Source organism: Sitophilus oryzae, unplaced genomic scaffold, assembly GCF_002938485.1.
Source record: "Sitophilus oryzae breed Bouriz unplaced genomic scaffold, Soryzae_2.0 scaffold_1604_pilon_pilon, whole genome shotgun sequence".
In the NCBI taxonomy this organism is placed as follows: Eukaryota; Metazoa; Arthropoda; class Insecta; order Coleoptera; family Curculionidae; genus Sitophilus; species Sitophilus oryzae.
Window position 1 is genome coordinate 537,795 of NW_022146286.1, and position 15,422 is coordinate 553,216.

Genomic DNA, 15,422 nt, shown 5'->3' on the forward strand with positions numbered 1-15,422 from the left:
TACTAAGAATACGATAGCGTAGATAGACAACTGGGGGCCTCGGTGCAATATTTTTCAAGCTCCCCTTTGGTTGACGGAGAAAACATATCTACGCTTGGCTTGAATTGGGGACAGACTAAAAGCCAAGTCTGAGAACTAAAAGCTATGTCTAAATTGTTGTTTAAAATGTTGCTAAAATGAATTTGCTAAAAATTACTGAGACAGCAGAGAAAAGTTAAATAAGGTTTAAACTAGATTAGATAATAAAATATTAATATGTCTCGAAAATTCAAATATTCCAACGCTATCCACCCCACCAAATAACCAACTTAACCAACGCAACTAACCTCCACACTGATAAAAATATAAAAAACAAATATAAATTAGTAAAAATATTAGGGACTAACAGAGCATTACATCAGAACACATTTATATCCACTGCCTATAGGTATTGCCTAGGTTTTTTTCGTTTGAGTCATGGCATTATCATAGAGGATGCCAAATGTAGAAAAGTATAGAGGAAAAGTTTCGTGATAAGAACTATATAATAACCTAAAAAATGCTGCAGTTTTAATGGCGACCGCGGTTCATTCAGTTAAAAACACGTGTACACGAGGAGGCTGATGCTGTAGCAGAAAAGAGAGAATTTATTTCTACAATGTGTAAGAAAGTATATACCCGAAAAGCTAAAAGTAATGTATTTCACAGAGGATTGGGTCAGCTGAACTGAATAAATAAGGAAGTCTTAAAGTTTCTCAAAATCGTGACTCAAAATCGTAGCCTATTCAAGATCAAATTACCGTTATCGATAATGGAAATAAAGCAGTGAACCCTGTAAAACTGAACCATTTTGTAGTAAACATTCAGATGTCCGACCCAATATTGGTCTTTACGAAAATTTTGATCAAAACAATTTATTTTTTTTTAAACCCGACGCAAAAGAGCTTTTTCGCACGAGCGAAAAACACCCTTCCTTATATATTAATAAATAAAATATGTTTCTTCGTTATGGTCATTTTGTTTTTTGTGGATTTGGGCCGGTTGCCTGTTTTTCCCGGGCCGGTTTCCACTTCCCCATCCACCCCTGACGCAGACAGAAACATCCGAACAGCACAATCACAAAGATAAACAATTTATTCACTTCTGAAACACTTCCCTGTTAATATTTCCATTTAAAAAAAGGAGATAGTTAATATCTAGTGGTTCTACTAAGAAAATTGAAGAAAAATCTACAAAAACAAAACGTTTTAATTATTTCCTTAAGACACTCTGTATCAAAATAACTAATTTAAATACCCATTTCCCCAACGTGCCATGAGCAATTCCGACCTTATTGCATAATGAGAAAATATTCTCGCACCTCCAGATTTCATTTCCGATGTCATAAATTAAAACTACAAACCACAACTTGCAATCTTACCAGTCGGACTGCAAATTTTAATTAGCTTTCTGTAAATATTAGTGACTTAGCCTTAAATATTGGTATAATTAAAAACTGGTATACAGGGTGTCATTGAAATGGTGTAAAAAAATAGGGGGGGTGAGTTCCTATAAGTATAGGGCGGAAAATGCATATCTATTAAGGGAGTTAGGGGCACTAAAAGGGTAAATTTAAAAAACGGTTGTTTTAAAATTGTAGGCTTAAAAAACGAGATAAAATTTCGAAAAAAAATTCTCTGCCATAAATTTTGACCCTAAATCAAATGGTTATACTGAAAAATTATTTGGGAAAGCGGAAAGGGTAGTTTTTGCAAGGATAAGGTTTTTTTTTCGTAAATAACTTTTTTGGGATTATTTTTTTGCAACGTGGCACGGTGGGGTATTAGCATGAAAAAGGTGATTGAAATTCGAAAAAGCAAATGTGTTTAAGATTTCGCAAAAAATGATAAATGATAAGTTAAATCATGTCTGCCATGAATGTCGTTGCTATGGGTGTGTTTAGTTGCATTCATTCGTTTCAACGAAACATCAAAGTTGTTACTTCTCACAGATAAGAGGTAAATGGCTAAATTGTAGGTTTAAAATTATAAATTGTTGTTGTTCTTGTGCTCTTTTTACGTTTATATTATGTTTTGATTAAAAATGGCCCAGCAAGCTGCAGGTATGTATTCTACAAAAACGTATTATTTATTTTGATATTCTCTATACTAACGATTTTTTTTGCAACTAAATGTTAGGCGTTCAGAAAATTTGATTAAATTTCTGACATTTTTATTATACTTAGAGATTTAGTTGCGCATTTCGAAGAATTCAGCATATTGTCTATATACGTTTTACTTAGTAAACATTGGGCTTTCATACAGGAAAATAAAATACTGCGACTTTTTGCGACTTTGCTGATAAAATGAGAAAAACATTCTTGGTTTCCTCTAATTTGCCAATCAGTCATATACTAATGCGAGGTGTAAACGGCGATGGCATTGTTGTGTACAAAGCGATCGCATTAGTGCCATTAGCAGTATAGCACAATTTGGCATTAGTAGCGACTTTAGCGGTATCGGCATTGCTCGCGGATCAGTCATAGCATTAGTAGTATTAGTTGCGATATTACTACTGGCATTAGTGGCATTGACCGTGGAAACACTGGAACAGTGATTTGTCTTTCTTTTTTTTAGAATCGGCGAATTATCCTTTATTTTGTCCATATTATTTCCTCTTTAATTGAAAATAGCAATAATTTATATAAGGTCTACATAAAAAAATTTCGATCGACTATCTGTGTCAAATACCCTACTGTTCGTGCGTGGGTTCGTTTTTTGAAAACTACATACGTTTTCCTACGATACTCTTGTTGCACATCGCCTAGAGCGATGGTTTTCGAGAAAATTGAAGACAAAGAGTTTGGTCTGATGGGTTGCTAACTGGTTAATCAACATTATTAAAGTTATGGCGGTTCAAAAGTAACCAAGTAGTTATCAAATAATTAATTGAAAAATCAAAATTTCATGATTTTTAAACATCTTATTGCTTTAAAAAACGAAATAATCCAATTACCAAAATTCCTTATTAAAATAATGCATTCCTTAATTCATTCATAGTAAATGTTCAAAGTGACCACCACTCATTTCAATGTAGACATCTGATCTTCTTCTCTACGATCTGCGTAGGTACCCTGTGGAATATCCTTGGTGTTGTCCGAATTTGATTGGAACAATCAGTAATGCGTTGCCGTAGTTGCTCTTCAGTATTAATCGGCACTGAGCAAACCAAATTTTTTTAAAACCAAAAAAGTTTATTTCGTTTTTAAAGCAATAAGATGTTTTAAAAATCATGACATTTTGATTTTCCAATTAATTATTTAATAACTACTTGGTTACTTTTGAACCGCCATAACTTTCATAAGTTTAGGTTGATTAACCAGTTAGCAACCCATCAAAGCAATCTTTTTGCTTTCAATTTTCTCGAAAACCATCGCTCTTGGCGATGTGCAACAAGAGTATCTTTTTTGTAGGAAAAAGTATGTAGTTTTCAAAAAATGAACCCACGTTGCAAAAAAAATAACTTCAAAAAAGTTATTCACGAAATAACCCCCTACCCTTGCAAAAACTACCCTTTCCGCTTTTCCAAATAATTTTTCAGTATCACCATTTAATTAAGGGTCAAAATTTATAGCAGAGGATTTTTTTTCGAAGTCTTATCTCGTTTTTTAAGCTTCCAATTTCAAAACAACCGTTTTTTAAATTCACCCTTTCAGTGCCCTAACTCCTTTAATATGCATTTTCAGCCTATATAATAGTAAAAAAAAGTTCCTATACTTATAGGAACTTTTTTTACTATTTTTAAGTGTACTATCACTGCCCGATTTTTTTACACCATTTCAATGACACCCTGTAGAATGTTAATCGCTCCGTAAACTACCCACTTAGTGGTGTATTTTTTTTATTTCAGCTTCATTTTTTACTGATAAACATAATTGTTTACATTATTATGATCATTACATTAGATAGATGACACCTAATATTTTATTAAACTTCAGAAAAGTATTTTTTCGAGAATTGATAACAAAATATGACTTTGCGAAAATCTCTCACTTAGATTTTTCTAGAAGTAGTTGAATCTTGCATATTAGAAATACATGAAATATTTTATTTATAAATTTTAATAATTAATCTTTCTTAAAGTTTTAGGTGTTGAATGAAAGAATGAAATGAATTAATGATACCTCATAATAAGCTCACAAATATATTACAAACTAGAGTTATTAATAGCTGGTTATTTACGTCTAAATACACACATATTTGGCAAGGTCAGTAATCGCGTTAATTTCATTCACAATAAACGTGAATGAAGGTTTTATATTCGTATACAGGGTGGTGCTGTGTTGGAGAGCAAGCACTTTAAAAAAATAGTATTTTAAATTTCAGTTTAGAGTGCCATGATCATAAATGTAACTGTGACTCGAAATATCAAATGTGTGGTACCAAATTATTCGCAAAAAAAGCCTCTTCCAAATATGCTAACGAGCCACCCTCGTTGCATTTGAAAAAAATGAGATATGATTAAAAATACGATTTGGGCATCTTTTAACCGGCCAGGACAAGACACGAAAAACATGAGATAATCAAATCTATTTTTTCAAAGCTCCTTGATTAAAAATTAGTGTTTTTAATACAGCCATGGCACTCTAGATTGAAATTTAAAATACGATTTTTTTTAAAGCGAGAATGTAAAATGTTGGCATATGGTATGTCATTTTATTCAGAGCCATTTTCTATCGAATAAAGTAAAAAAAAACAAGTGTGCCATTTAAAAATCAAAAGTTGTAGCCGATTCCAGTGAAACAGGAAGTGACTGAAAACAATTGAATACGTCAATCAATCCTAATTTATGTTATATACTAACAAACCAAATCTCGTTTTTTTATCTGAAAAAATAAAAAAGTTATAGGGCGTGAGGACTTTTGAGACGCACCCGGTATAAGAAGTAAAATGATAAACTTGGAATACCTACTTTAAATAGAAATTTATGATGAAATTTAAATTATATTTTGGCAATAATCTAACTGACACGATTTCCAGCTTCCTTTTATATGGTTTATACGATTCTAAGATACGATTCCTAAATTTAGCCGTTTTTGAAATTCGATAAATAAATATGATACAAGGTGCATAAAAATGTACTGAAATCTTAAAAATATACCTTTGCCGAATATTCCTCTTTAAATTTATTAAACTTCATCTAAATTTATTTATTCTAAATATATCGAAGTTACTGAAGGGACACCCTGTATATATGATTTCTGCTACATGTATCCACTTTTATATATTGCACCATTTATTTCGATGAAATCGATTAATGAGAAGAAAATAAGGCGAGGGTGTTATAAACCATCTAAATCGGAGCAAATATATAGCATATATATTTATCGGGACAAAGCAGTGGTTATTTTCCGGACGAAAAAACAGTAATTAACTCTTATTTTTCACTCTGACGAACATTAAACTACTGGTCCAATATATGTGGCGAGTTATCAAAGATATTAACGTAGAATCCCACCTCTTTTCGATTATATTCTGCAAATATGTTTAATCCTATGGGGCAAACAAGAATTAAATACTTTTTTCAGAACATCAAAATTAGTAGAATAAAATAGTGGTTCATTGTGGTTTCAATTAGCGTAGAAGATTGTTTCCCAAAAAATGATCAATATTTGGGAAACCAGCTGCAATAAAATTATAAATATTTTTTTATTGTATTTACACATTACATTGGTGATAATGAAAAAACTAATAATAAACTACTTTCACTAAGATCCGTTTGTGTTAATAAGTCACAAAGGTGTAAACTTTACTAGAAAGAAATTAACATTTTGTACAACTTCTAATTTTATATCATAAAAAACATGCATTAAAATAAAAAATAAAATTGGCGCCGGGAGGCACGTATAGCCGCCCATACTAAAATATGTTAATATCTCGAAAACTGCGACTTTGACTGATTTTGATGTTATTACAAATTTTGTTGCAAATATTATTCCTAATCTTAATTTGAAAACCGCGTTTCGCTAGCTACTGTAATTTTGGAGTTTGGTTTGGTTTGGTTTGGTCTGCCACAGTATTTTTGTGGCAAATTTGGTTAAAATCGGTTCAGCGGTTTTTGAGTTATTGTGTTACAGACGGACAGACGGACAGACAGACAGACAGACACCATGAAAATATTTTGTATTTAGGTCATTTATGACCCAAGTAACTCATTTTGAGTGAAATTAAAAAACTTTTTTTTGCCTATCCTAATAACCTAGATTTTCTTTCTTGTAAATTTAATCTAATACCTATGTTGCCATATTATCAAGAAATTATGTTTTTTAAGTAAAAACTAAAAAATCCAAAAAATGTTTCAAAAAATTCGAATTTTCCAAAAATTTTTTCCCGAAAAACCTTAGGTGTGTTTCTAGGGTTGAACTATACTACCAGTTAAAATACTTGCACTTATTTCTGAGACATCCTGTATAGTTGCTTTGACATTTGACTCATCATCAGCTTTTCAATAAAGTGGTTCGAAAAATTCAATTATCTAGAACGAAAATGTCCTGGAATAATTCTTAAGAAAAAGATAGGAACACTTGTTGCTTTTATTAATTGAGATTCGGGTTACTACTTCCCGTCAATTAAAAAAGGTTGCGCCTTTAAAAGTAATGGTAGAAATACAAGACGGTAGATAAAACGTTCCGGCTTTTAGAAGACTCAAACAATATTGTGTCGATTTTTACTTTATTACAGTCTTCAAAAAATTAATAGAAAATTACCGTGCTCTCTAGTCGATTCGTTGTTAAATGTCATAAAAGGAAATTTTATAAAAAAATTGTTTGTGTTTTTACCACGTTGATATCTTGAGGATGGAATAAATAAATTCCGAAAGCTTGACAATTAACAAAGTGTATTAATTCTATTTCAAACTCTTCCGACTGCAACCCCACTAGTTCCTAGATTTTCTTTCTCATTAGTCAGTCGATACTACTGTCTGCCATTTATTTTTTTTTAAATAGTAGGTTATCCTCAAAGTTCAAATAATATAAGTATTGGATAATGCAATTTAATTATTTTTTATCAATTGTATTTTGATTGACACTCTAAATTGGAAAATTATTATATGGAATTTTAATTGCTTCCGTGTTAGGTTTTAAATTTGCATCCATATTTTCTGAATAGAAAATAAATAAACCTATAATGACTTTACGGAAAATTGTATATTAAATAAAGGCACTTTTAAATTATTTTTAAAATATTTGCCATGTGAGGGCTATTTAGACAAAAGAGAGTATTGAATAAAGAATTAACGCTATATATGTTTTATAATTTAAATTTCTTTAATTTATTTTGTTAATATTATATTCGCATAATCATTATAATCGACAGCGACACGGGCACCTTAAAGTTTTCATTTATTTTAAAGCTTTATACATGGTGTCCCAGAAAGTAGTGCAAGTATTTTAACTCGTAATATAGTTCAACCCCAAACACGCCTATGAGGTTTTTTTCGCGAAAAAAAAAATTGAAAATTCAGATTTTTTTTTGATTTTTTCAACATAATTTCTTGATAATATGGCAACATAGGTAGTAGATTAAATTTACAAGAAAGAAAATCCAGAAAAGATCCAGTGGTTCTCAAAATTTAAGCAAAAAATATTTTTTTTTTGAAATGTTCAAAGTATTATTACTATTTACTTATTTGAAAAACTTACTTATTTGAAAAACTATAAAGAGAAAATATGTTTCTTTTATCGAGATCTACCACCCCTTAAAATACTTGCACTTATTTTTGGAACATCCTGTATATTGTGTTCAAGAGGACTAATTTTGATGATTTTTTAAGCAATTTATAGCTACATTATTTGACTTTTTAGTAACTCTTTCTAAATTAAAAATGAAAGTTGCCATCTGTCAATTATACGAGGGAAAACAATTCGTGGATATTTTGGTGAAAGTTTCAAACACCCTGTGGGATAATGATCTAGGTGTATCTTTTCTCGATAGTTTGTTTTTTGATTCATCTCAATAGCTTTATTTTTATGGAGATATTCGCTTTTGAAGGAACCACACTATTTTTTACATTAAAACCATGCCTTTGCTTTTAGCTCTAGTCAACAGAATTATAAAATAGTGTTTATGATTTATATAATGTTACTGTCTTCGAAGAATCATATTATTATTGTCTGTTAGGCAGTTACTCTACTTACTCTAGCTGATATAATTTTAAGTCCAAAAATTGGATCTCTACCATGATCAATTAAAGAAGCAACAGCCGATATTTAACAGTTTAAAATTAACTCTACTAAAGTAAACGTCAATAAAGAATAATAATATGACTTTTTCAATAACAGTGACATTACAAAAACAATAAACACTATTTTATAAGTGTGTTGATGAGGACCCAAAATCAATGCTAAAACTGCTGTAAATCGTTACTGTCTGATTCAAAAGGAAATATCTCCAACAAAAAAAAGCTATTGAGATGAATCAAAAAACAAACTAACGAAAAAGGATCAAAAAAACATGATAAAATGATTTTTAAATTCCTAGCTTTGTTAACATATTCCACAGAGTGTTTCAAACTTTCAACAAAATATCAACATTTTGTTTTCCCTCGTATAATTGACACATGGCAACTTTCATTTTTAATTGAGAACGAAACACTAAAAAGTCAAATAATTTAGCTACATATTGCTTAAAAATTCATCAAAATCTCGGCCCACTAGAAGAAAATATATTAAACCTTAAGATACATGAAAATTTTAAGGTGCTTGTTTTTCGTGTCGGTAAGTGTATTTTAACATCCCTTGTTGCTGTTTAGGCTACTCTGGACTCTGGACGGGGCCTATTTTGTTTAGGCGGATTTCGAACCTCAATCCTCGGCCATATATGAGAATATATTAACATCATACTTTCCTTAATTAAATTTCCATATTTTTTGCTTGTGTTAATTATGCATGCGTGTAGATTGTAACAATAAAAATATTGGCCTACGTAGGATCAATCCAAACATCGGAAAAACAACAAAATTTAGGCGTAAAATCCCTGTTGCAATTAAAATATCCCAAATTGCTTCTATGAAATTAGTTGTGATTAATCGAATTCCTATTATACGTAACGAATTTATCGATGAGTACCGATTATAGATTTAATCTTAATCCGTTTTAATTTTAGAGAGATTTATTGTAGGAAAATTAAATTCTTTTTATGCACCTACGACCTAAAAATGAATACCGAAGTGATGAATTATACGTAATAATAATACAGCAGAACTTCTCTAATTCGGACACGGCGCCAAATCGGACAATCCAGTAGTTCGGGGACTTTTATCAATCAATTTTGATATTTTTACCTCTTTATTTCGGATGCTACCAAAATTCAAAGGCAAATTAATGAAAGTCCGCATTGTTCTTAGACGGTCGGTGGACGGTTAGATGCAATATGTAATCTTTTCTTTGTAGTACAAGAGTCAGGAGTATTGTATATTGGTAAAAAATAGAGCCAACTAAACGACTCTTGCTGAAGAAATGCAAGATTGGATTGCATTTATAGGCTTGGTGCATTCTCCACCGGTGCTGCCACCATCGGAAAATATCGTAAACAAGTAGTACTTACAAATACACGGGTTTAAATAGCGAGAATACGAAAAATTTGGATACGAACTTTGATTTTTTAGTAACTCGCTTTAAAAAAGACGAAGAAAACTTTTAGTTCGGACAGAGCCAGATGATTATTTTATGAACATGCGAAAAGCTTTTTTAGTATAGGACAAATAATCTAATTTTAAAAGTTTAATTTTATGAAGTTAACCTACACTTTGGGAAGCACTTTCTCAAAATTCCCCTAGGACGGTATTAATGTTTAAAAAAGATCGGACATGTACCAACATTTAATGAAATTAATGACATTGTAGAACTATAGAAGAGAAATTTTTATTAGTTAGAAAGCTGTATAACAAATTTATTTTGTACTTATACCTACTATAAGAAAAACGACTTTAAAATGGTTAGAAAATGATCATCTATGACAATTTAAATGTAAATTAGATATAAGGGAAGGCCATCAATCGTTACCTCGAAGGTAATATGACACCGATTTTTTCGATCATGCTGTATTTTGAACAAAAAATTTTATATTTTGACAATACAAACATAAAAACAGCATACATTCAATTTTTTTGAAAATAAAAATTTTGTAATGGCTTTGGTTGTATCGTAAAACAAAAATTTTTTGCTCGATATATTAACTATTGGCTTATTATTACTATTTACCATATCGTTGTCAATAATCAGTATTATTTTACCTTTGGAATTATACAGGGTGTTCCTTAATGAGGTGCTAGTATTTATGGGGGGATTTTGTGGCCTGAGCTAAACTAATGGCGCATTCTCACAACTCGTGTACTTGACAAACATTTGTAATTGGTATATAAGGTATATATGGTGCGCTGGGCATCTATACAGAATTTCTAAGTTATTTATTATAGGAACTACGCCGTATTCTCGCCAGACCCTGTATGCCAATAAAAAATACTTGCCAAGTAGACGAGTCGTGAGAATGCGACTTAAGAAAAAACTTCATATGAATGTGTGTCCTAAACAACTCAACTTTTCAGATACAGGGTGGTAAAATTTTATTTTTTTTCATAATAACTCTGATCTTATTATAGACGTCTTTATGAAATTTGATACACCACTTCTATGCAAAATTTTAATGTAAAAAGAAATTTAATTTATTTCAACCAGTGGCATTCATGCGGGTTTTACATCGAGTATTTTTGACTGACTTCTCTCAAAAACATAATTTTCAAAATTTTCATTCTTTTGTAAACAATTTTGATTTTTTGATTTTTTTTTTCTCTGACGCATAGTTTTTGCTTTTAAAAATTAATTTTACTTCAAAGTCAAATCGTTAAAAATCTGACTGCTGTGTGGAAATCGTTTATGCATCGGCTGGAAGGAAATTAAAAGGTAACCAAACAATTTTTTTGTACATCAAAAAATTAATTTTTATGTGTATCAAATTTCATAAACATATCTATAATAACATGAGAGTTATTGTGATAAAAAATATATTTTTAGAAAATTTCACCACCCTGTTATCTCAAAAGTTAGGTATACCGGGTGCGTCTCAAAAGTGCCTCACCCCTATAACTTTTTTATTTTTTTAGATAAAAAACGAAAGTTCGTATGTTGTTAGTACATGACATAAATTGGGATTGATTGACGCATTCAATTGTTTTTGGTCACTTCCTGAAATGACTACAACTTTTGATTTTTAAATGGCACCCCCGGTATATTTTTACTTTATTCAATAGAAAATAATATTCTGAATAGAATGACGTATCATATGTCAACTTTTGACACTCTCGCTTAATAAAAAATTGTATGTTAAATTTCAAGCTACAGTGCTATGGCTATGTTGAAAACACTAATTCTTAATCAAGGAGTCTTGGAAAATAGATTTGATGGTCTAATGTTTTTAGTGTCTTATCCTGGCCGGTTAAAAAATGCCCAAATCGTATTTTTAATCATATCTCAGTTTTTTCAAATGGAACGAGGGTGGCTCATTAGCATATTTGGAAAAAGCATTTTTTTACAAATAATTTGATACCACACACTTGGTATTTCGAGTCAAAAAAATTTTCGTTACAAACCGCAAGTTATAATTTCAAATAAACCATATGCAAAAATGTCAAAAGTTGACATATGACATGTCACTCTATTCAGAGTGTTATTTTCTATCGAATAAAGTAAAAAAATACTGAGGGTGCCATTTAAAAATTAAAAGTTGTAGTAACTTCCGGTGAAACAGGAAGTGACCGAAAACAATTGAATACGTCAATCAATCCTAATTTATGTCATATATTAATACACCAAATCTCGTTTTTTTAACTTAAAAAATAAAAAAGTTATATGGGTGAGCCACTCTTGAGACGCACCCGGTATATTCATATAAGGTTTTTTTATACCTTGTTTTTCGTAAATAAGTAGAGAGTATATTATATTTTTAGAAAACTCATAATAAGGTAAATAAAATTAAAAAAATAATATAAAATTTTCCAACTTCGAAGTTATAAGACATCCGAGTTAAGAGGGGAGTCGAAAAATGAATCATTTTCAAATTCGCCCTGTATTTCCGGAAATAAACGGGCTAGGACAAATAATCTGTGTGGCAGCATCTTTATTTTAATAAAAAGTAGCACAGTGACGTGAAAAGCGCATCTTTGTACCTCTCCTCGTAAACGAGAAACCCTGCAAAACACATGAAAATTAAAAAAAGAAATAAGAAATACACTAAATTTGAAATTATTAAAGAATAATCATAACTAAACATCCTTCGATAATTAATTTCGTTTGTATTATTGACATAACCTCCGATATTTACTCCCAAAAGATTAATAAAATCAACAAAAACACAGAAGAAAACCGAATTTTTATTGGCATTTCATAGCCGCAATCAGAAGAATTGATTTGCTCGAGAAAATACCTAAGAAAAATAAAAACCAACTCGAGTGAGAATTCAATATTTCCGTTGATGATCGATGTTATTATAGAAAAAAAACCTATGCATATCGAATGAGATCTATCATTGGCCGTCGATGTCGTAATTTCTCGATGCAATTGTCAGCGCTGTTGTCATACACTACACTTCCAGTTCTATTATGTCCGACAATTTGCAATTTAACCCCCTAATTTGAGTTGCTGGAAGTTGGGGAGGGGGAGCTTCCAGAAGACTTTGCACATTACTATGGAAATGAGGAGAGCCTTTTTGAGGAAAAATTTATTATTAAAATATTGTCTGGTCTTTTTGAGCTAAGAATATAAAATATATATCTTTTAAAATTAAATTTTTAAAACATTTTTTAAAAGTTTTCTTGGATGTATAATGTATATTATAGTTAAATATTGCATAAGTTACACTATTTATAACCCTGGAACGCCTGGCCCGAATATAATGGTCTCTGATTTCTGAATTCCTATGGGGCGGGCATTTTAATGTAATTTCAACAGACGTCAACGGTCTTTATAGACATACATATCTGTTGAAAAGTGTTCATAAAACTAAAGTGTTCTTGAATAGTAGTATTTAGATATTTTAAATAGTTTTTTCTTTCTTCTTATAAATCATCGTAACAACAGCTATTTTAGAAACGTCTAGGTTTTACTTATTTCACTGAGATTTATGAAAAAAAATCCTTTGCCTCGGATACAGATACCGCCACGTTTTGGAAATAGTTCAAAACAAAACAAAATTAAACGAGACAACAAAAAACGACAAAAAAAATCCCCTCGCACCCTCCTCACGAGTGGTTTTCAGTGCTTTTAAGAATCGAAAGTAGGTCGAGGCAAACCGAAATGGGTCAAGGCAACTGGAAATAAATCGAAATGCGTCAAAGTTGGCTCCACGAAATGCGACCTTGACATGTTTCGAAGAGTTTCTCACCTAGTGTAGACGCTGTTTTACCTACAGCAGTAATGAAACTAACACAAAAAACAATACAACAGACAACTAAAATAAAAAAATATATATATACAGGGTGTCCCAGGCTGAGCGTGCATTAGAAGTTTCTAGAGAACTACAACATCTAGCTCGGAGATTTTTTGCATATCATAGTTTCACAACAAGATCTATCGATTAAAAATAATTTCAATATGGCGGCACTTCCGGAAGTACCGAAAGTTGACAGCAACTTTCTTATTTTAAATAAGTGTCCCCATTTTTTATTATGTACTTAAATTCTCTGTAAAATTTTATGAATTTTGATATTAAACACTATATATCTAACATTAACCGTTTTTGAGAAAAAAAATATTTAAAATTTTTGAACGAACGAACTGCCTGTCAAAAATATGTGTATAGCCTAAACGTCAAATTTAGTGATTACCACAGCCACTGTGCCATAAAGAGAAAACATGTAGATATCTATTTCAAAAATTAAATTGTTCAAATGTCATATACTAATAGCCGCAGCTATCATAGAATTGAGCGATTAAAAAAATATAAATCATTTTTTTCAAACGGAAACCCACTTTTTTTATTTCACTAGTGAAAAGGCTTTTCAATTCGTTACTTTTTAACTGTGTATGTTCCTATACCTAAAATAAATCGTTTTTGAGTTATTTAAGATTTAGTTTTAAAGCGTATATTTTTCTTGATTTTAACGAGTAGCCTATGACTTTAAACGTCAAGTGATGTAAAACAATAGATCTGGCCATGTCATATTGTGACGCTTTGTTCAAAAAACAGCATCATTTTCGAGCCAACTTTGCGCTGTTTTTTGTCGACCATACGGAATATTATTAATAATATCAACTATTAGATACCACTAAAGAGCGAAAATAGGCGATATATTTTTATAAATACACTTTTTAAACCCTTAAGGGGGAAGACAGTATTTATCATATAGGAAATTCAAATAATTTGTTTTCTGACAGATAGAATTAAATTGTCTGGCTGTTTGACACTTAATGTCAAACGAAGCTAGATAAATCCAAGAAAAAATATACGTTTTCAAACTAAATCTTAAATAACTTAAAAACGATTTATTTTAGGTATAGGAACATGTATACTCAAAAATTAACGAATTGGAAAACCTTTTCACTAATGAAATAAAAAAAGTGGGTTTCCATTTGAAAAAAATTATTTATGATAATTTTTTAATCGATCAATTCCATGACAGCTACCGCCATTATTATATTATTTGAACAATTTAATTTTTGAAACAGATAGCCACATGTCTTCTCTTAATGTCATAGTGGCTGTGGTAATCACTAAATTTGAGTTTTAGGCTATACAATTTTTTTTCAAAGGTAGTTTTTTTCGTCCAAAAATTTTAAATATTTTTTTTTCTCAAAAACGGTTAATGTTAGGTATAGAGTGTTTAACATTAATATTCATGGAATTTTACAGAGAATTTAAGTATGTAATAAAAAATCGGGGCACCCATTTAAAATAAGAAAGTCGTTGTCAACTTCCGGTATTCCCGGAAGTGCCGATATATTGAAAATATTTTTAATCGATAGATCTCATTGTAAAACAATGATGTGCAAAAAATCTCCGATCTAGATGTTGTGGTTCTCTAGAAACTTCTAATGCAAACTCAGCCTGGGACATCCTGTATATTAAGCTCAATAGTTGAATTCGGGCAATGCCCGAGAAAAATACGCAAATCTAGTTTTGAGCAAGAAATATTTCCCAAACCCGAAAAATTAAATTTATTCGATTTTTTTTTGCTTATAGTGTGATTTAATTGCATTGGTTTCACTCTTTTTGGTTGGATTGGTTTAGTTATTTGGCAAGTTGGTTAGCGTGGTTATTTGGAGAGTGTTAATTTATTGGTTAGTTGGTTTTTCGGGTTTGGGAAATATTCCTTGCTCAAAACTAGATTTGCGTATTTTTTTCGGGCATTGTCCGAATTCGACTATTGTTGAGCGTTAACATACATATAAACTTCATTATTTTACAATAAAT

At 30.7% G+C, this 15,422-nt stretch overlaps 2 protein-coding genes across 2 annotated transcripts in view; both read left to right on the forward strand.

Annotated features, from left to right (window-relative positions):
• Positions 1–15,422, forward strand: part of LOC115880018 — a gene marked incomplete in the record, with an annotated part of 71,768 nt that overhangs the window by 25,958 nt on the left and 30,388 nt on the right.
• The window catches only part of LOC115880019, a 59,401-nt gene that overhangs the window by 25,657 nt on the left and 18,322 nt on the right, over positions 1–15,422 (forward strand). The gene's annotated exons all lie outside the window — the stretch shown is intronic.